This window comes from Salvelinus fontinalis, chromosome 14 (genome assembly GCF_029448725.1).
Source record: "Salvelinus fontinalis isolate EN_2023a chromosome 14, ASM2944872v1, whole genome shotgun sequence".
Lineage (NCBI taxonomy): Eukaryota > Metazoa > Chordata > Actinopteri > Salmoniformes > Salmonidae > Salvelinus > Salvelinus fontinalis.
In genome coordinates this window covers 31,621,559-31,627,558 of record NC_074678.1, presented here as the reverse complement: position 1 = coordinate 31,627,558, position 6,000 = coordinate 31,621,559, and positions in this window count along the sequence as shown.

Sequence of the window (6,000 nt, the reverse complement as noted above, 5' to 3'; positions counted from 1 at the left end):
CAGTGGTCTAGGGCACTGCATCGCAGTGCTAGCTGCGCCACCAGAGTCTCTAGGTTCGCGCCCAGGCTCTGTCGCAGCCGGCCGCGACCGGGAGGTCCGTGGGGCGACGCACAATTGGCATAGCGTCGTCCGGGTTAGGGAGGGTTTGGCCGGTAGGGATATCCTTGTCTCATCGCGCTCCAGCGACTCCTGTGGCGGGCCAGGCGCAGTGCACGCTAACCAAGGGGGCCAGGTACACAGTGTTTCCTCCGACACATTGGCAGCGGCTGGCTTCCGGGTTGAAGGGGCGCTGTGTTAAGAAGCAGTGCGGCTTGGTTGGGTTGTGCTTCGGAGGACGCATGGCTACAAAATATTGTAGCCCAAATAAATGCTTCAGAGTTCAACAACAGACATCTCAACATCAACTGTTCAGAGGAGACTGTGGGAATCAGGCCTTCATGGTAGAATTGCTGCAGATAAACCACTACTACAGCAATAAGAAGAAGAGACTTGCTTGGGCTAAGAAACACGAGCAATGGACATTTGGTCTAGAGTCCAAATTTGAGAGTGTTGGTTCCAACTGCCGTGTTTTTGTGAGATGCAGAGTAGGTGAACGGATGATCTCTGCATGTGTGTTTTCCACCGTGAAGCATGGAGGAGGTGGTGTTATGGTGTGGGGGTGATTTGTTGGTGACACTGTCTGTGATTTATTTAGAATTCAAGGCACACTTAAGCAGCATGGCTACCACAGCATTCTGCAATGATACGCCATCCCATCTGGTTTGAGCTTAGTGCGACTATCATTTGTTTTTCAACAGGACAATGACCCAACACACCTCCAGGCTGTGTAAAGGCTATTTTACCAAGAAGGAGAGTGATGGAGTGCTCCATCAGATTACCTGGCCTCCACAATCCCATGACCTCAACCAAATTAAGATGGATTGGGATGAGTCGGATGGCAGAGTGAAGGAAAAGCAGCCAACAAGTGCTCAGCATATGTGGGAACTCCTTCAAGACTGTTGGAAAAGCATTCCAGGTGAAGCTGGTTGAAAGAATGCCAAGAATATGCAAAGCTGTCATCGAGGCAAAGGGTGTCTATTTGAAGAATCTCAAATATAAAATATATTTTGATTTGTTTAACACTTTTTTGGTTACTACATGATTTCATATATGTTATTTCATAATTTTGATGTCTTCACTATTATTCTACAATGTAGAAAATAGTCGAAATAAAGAAAAAACCCTTGAATGAGTAGGTGTTCTAAAACTTTTGACCGGTAGTGTAGGTCCTGGATGGCAGGAAGCTTGGCCCCAATGATGTACTTGGCTGTACGCACTACCCTCTGTAACGCCTTATGGTCGGATGCCGAGCAGTTGCCATACCAGGCAGTGATGGATGCGCCCGTCAGGATGTGCTCGAAGGTGCAGCTGTAGAACTTTTTGAGGATCTGGGGACCCATGCCATATTTTCAGTCTCCTCGGGTTGGGGAAAGGCATTGTCGTGCCCTCTTCACGACTTTCTTGGTGTGTTTGGACTATGATAGTTTGTTGGTGATGTGGTCAACAAAAAACTTGAAACTCTCGACCTGCTCCACTACAGCCCCGTCGATGTGAATGGGGGCGTGTTCGGTTCTCCTTTTTCTGTGGTCCATAATCATCTCCTTTGTCTTGCTCACATTTTTGAGATCTATGTGTGTGAAGGGTCCAGCAATCTGCAGAATCGTGCCATTTGTTCTTGCAACATTTCACAGAATGTATAAAACATCTATGGTAAGTCTTTCATAGGGTAATGTCAGAGCGAGAGAGGAGAAGTAGATACCACAGGAAAGTTGATAATGTCAATTAATTGCAGAAGTTTCTCCCTGTCTGTCATTATCATCGATGCTCTCTCTGTTCAAGCAACTCCTACAGCCTATCTGAAGCTGTGTGTGGAAGATGAACCATAAACTGCCAGATCCCCTAAGGTGTTTTTGTGTTCAAAGCGATGTGAAGATTATTTTTTGTAATGAAAAGAGCTACACTACCGTTCAAAAGTTTGGGGTCACTTAGAAATGTCCTTGTTTTTGAAAGAAGAGCACATTTTTTGTACATTAAAATAACATCAAATTGATCAGAAATACAGTGTAGACATTGTTCATGTTGTAAATGACTATTGTAGCTGGATTATCTACATAGGCATACAGAGGCCCATTATCAGCAACCATCACTCCTGTGTTCCAATGGCATGTTGTGTTAGCTAATCCATGTTTATCATTTTAAAAGGCTCACTGATCATTAGAAAACCCTTTTGCAATTATGTTAGCACAGCTGAAAACTGTTTTTCTGATTAAAGAAGCAATAAAACTGTCCTTCTTTAGACTAGTTGAGTATCTGAAGCATCAGCATTTGTGGGTTTGATTACAAGCTCAAAATGGCCAGAAACAAAGACCTTTCTTCTGAAACTCATCAGTCTATTCTTGTTCTGAGAAATTAAGGCTATTCCATGTGAGAAATTGTCAAGAAACTGAAGATCTCGTACAACGCTGTGTACCACTCCCTTCACAGAACAGCGCAAACTGTCCCTAACCAGAATAGAAAGAGGAGTGGGAGGCCCCGGTGCACAACTGAGCAAAAGGACAAGTATATTAGAGTGTCTAGTTTGAGAAACAGCCACCTCACAAGTCCTCAACTGGCAGCTTCATTAAATAGTACGCGCAAAACACCAGTCTCAATCTCAACAGTGAACAGGCGACTCCGGGATGCTGGCTTTTTAGGCAGTTGCAAAGAAACAAATGCTGATGCGCCAGATACTCAACTAGTCTAAAGAAGGCCAGTTTTATTGCTTCTTTAATTAGAATAACAGTTTTCAGCTGTGCTAACAATTGCAAAAGGGTTTTCTAATGATCAGTTAGCCTTTTAAAATTATAAACTTGGATTAGCTAATACAACATGCTATCGGAACACAGGAGTGATGGTTGCTGATAATGGGCCTCTGTACGCCTATGTAGATATTCCATTAAAAATCTGCTGTTTCCAGCTACAATAGTCATTTACAATATTAAGAACGTCTACACTGTATTTCTGATTAATTTTATATTTTTTTAATGGACAACAAATGTGTTTTTCTTTCAAAAACAAGGACATTTCTAAGTGACCCCAAATTGTTGAACGGTAGTGTATATTTTTTATTTCACTTTTATTTAACCAGGTAGGCCAGTTGAGAACAAGTTCTCATTTACAACTGCGACCTGGCCAAGATAAAGCAAAGCAGTGAGACAAAAAACAACAACACAGAGTTACACGTTGGATAAACAAAAGTACAGTCAATAACACAATAGAAAAATCGATATACAGTGTGTGCAAATGGAGTAAGGAGGTACGGCAATAAATAGGCCATAGTAGCGAAGTAATTACAATTGAGCAAATTAACACTGGAGTGATAGATGTGCAGATAATGATGTGCAAGTAGAAATACTGGTGTGCAAAAGAGCAAAAATAGTAAATAAAAACAATGTGGGGATGAGGTAGGTAGTTGGATGGGCTATTTACAGATGGGCTGTGTACAGCTGCAGCGATCGGTAAGCTACTCAGATAGCCGATGCATAAAGTTAGTGAGGGAGATATAAGTCTCCAACTTCAGCGATTTTTGCAATTCGTTCCAGTCATTGGCAGCAGAGAACTGGAACGAAAGGCGGCAAAAGAGGTGTCGGTTTTGGGGATGACCAGTGAGATATACCTGCTGGAGCGAAAACTACGGGTGGGTAATGTTATGGTGACCAGTGAGCTGAGATAAGGTGGAGCTTTACCTAGCAAAGACTTATAGATGACCTGGAGCCAGTGGGTCTGGCGACCAATATGTAGCGTGGGCCAGCCGACTAGAGCATACAGGTTGCAGTGGTGGGTGGTATATGGGGCTTTGGTGACAAAACGGATGGCACTGTGATAGACTGCATCCAGTTTGCTGAGTAGCGTGTTGGAGGCTATTTTGTAAATGACATCGCCGAAGTCGAGGATCGGTAGGATAGTCAGTTTTATGAGGGTATGTTTGACAGCGTGAGTGAAGGAGGCTTTGTTGCGATATAGGAAGCCGATTCTAGATTTAATTTTGGATTGGAGATGCTTAATATGAGTCTGGAAGGAGAGTTTACAGTCTAGCCAGACACCTAGGTATTTGTAGTTGTCCACATATTCTAAGTCAGAACCGTCCAGATTAGTGATGCTAGTCGGGTGGGCGGGTGCGGGCAGCAATCGGCTGAAAAGCATGCATTTAGTTTTACTAGCATTTAAAAGCAGTTGGAGGCCACGGAAGCAGTGTTGCATGGCATTGAAGCTTGTTTGGAGGTTTGCTAACACAGTGTCCAAAGAAGGGCCAGATGTATACAGAACGGTGTCGTCTGCGTAGAGGTGGATCAAGGTATCACCCGCAGCAAGAGCGACGTCATTGATATATACAGAGAAAAGAGTCGGCCCGAGAATTGAATCCTGTGGTACCCCCATAGAGACGGCTAGAGGTCCAGACAACAGGCCCTTCGATTTGACACACTGAACTCTATCTGAGAAGTAGTTGGTGAACCAGGCGAGGCAGTCATTTGAGAAACCGAGGCTGTTGAGTCTGCCGATAAGAATACAGTGATTGACAGAGTCGAAATCCTTGGCTAGGTCGATGAAGACGACGGTTGCACAGTACTGTGCTTTAACGATGAAGGTTATGATATTGATTAGTACCTTGAGCGTGGCTGAGGTGCACCCGTGACCAGCTCGGAAACCGGATTGCACAGCGGAGAAGGTACGGTGGGATTCGAAATGGTCAGTGATCTGTTTGTTAACTTGGCTTTCTAATACTTTAGAAGGGCAGGGCAGGATGGATATAGGTCTGTAACAGTTTGGGTCTAGAGTGTCACCCCCTTTGATGAGTGGGATGACTGCGGCAGCTTTCCAATTTTTAGGAATCACGGACGATACGAGAGAGGTTGAACAGACTAGTAATAGGGGTTGCAACAATGGCGGCGAATAATTTTAGAAAGAGAGGGTCCAGATTGTCTAGCCCAGCTGATTTGTACGGATCCAGGTTTTGCAGCTCATTCAGAACATCTGCTGTCTGGATTTGGGTGAAGGAGAAGCTGGGGGGGGTCTTGGGCAAGTAGCTGCGGGGGGTGCGGAGCTGTTGGCCAGGGTTGGGGTTGCCAGGAGGAAAGCATGGCCAGCCGTAGAGAAATGCTTATTGAAATTCTCGATTATCATGGATTTATCGGTAGTGACAGTGTTTGCTAGCCTCAGTGCAGTGGGCAGCTGGGAGGAGGTGCTTTTATTCTCCATGGACTTTACAGTGTCCCAAAACTTTTTGAAGTTAGAGCTACAGGATGCAAATTTCTGTTTGAAAAAGCTAGCCTTTGCTTTCCTAACTGACTGTGTGTATTGGTTCCTGACTTCCCTGAAAAGTTGCATATCACGGGGACTATTCAATGCTAGTGCAGTATGTCACAGGATGTTTTTGTGCCTGTCGTTGGCAGTCAGATCTGGAGTGAACCAAGGCTATATCTGTTCTTAGTTCTAATTTTTTTTGAATGGGGCATGCTTATTTAAGTTCGAGAGGAAAGCACTTTTAAAGAGCAACTAGGCATCCTCTACTGACGGGATGAGGTAAATATCCTTCCAGGATACCCGGGCCAGGTCGATTAGAAAGGCCTACTCGCAGAAGTGTTTTAGGGAGCATTTGACAGTGATGAGGGGTGGTCGTTTGACCGCGGACCCATAACGGATGCAGGCAATGAGGCAGTGATCGCTGAGATCCTGATTGAAAACAGCAGAGGTGTATTTGGAGGGCAAGTTGGTCCGGATAATATCTATGAGGGTGCCCATGTTTATGGATTTAGGGTTGTACCTTGTGGGTTCCTTGATAATTTGTGTGAGATTGAGGGAATCTATTTTAGATTGTAGGACGGCCGGGTTGTTAATATATAAAATATATTGTTATTAATGAACTCTTGATAAACATATGAGAACCCATCTGTTGAGTGAAGGTCAACACAAAAGATAAGCTGT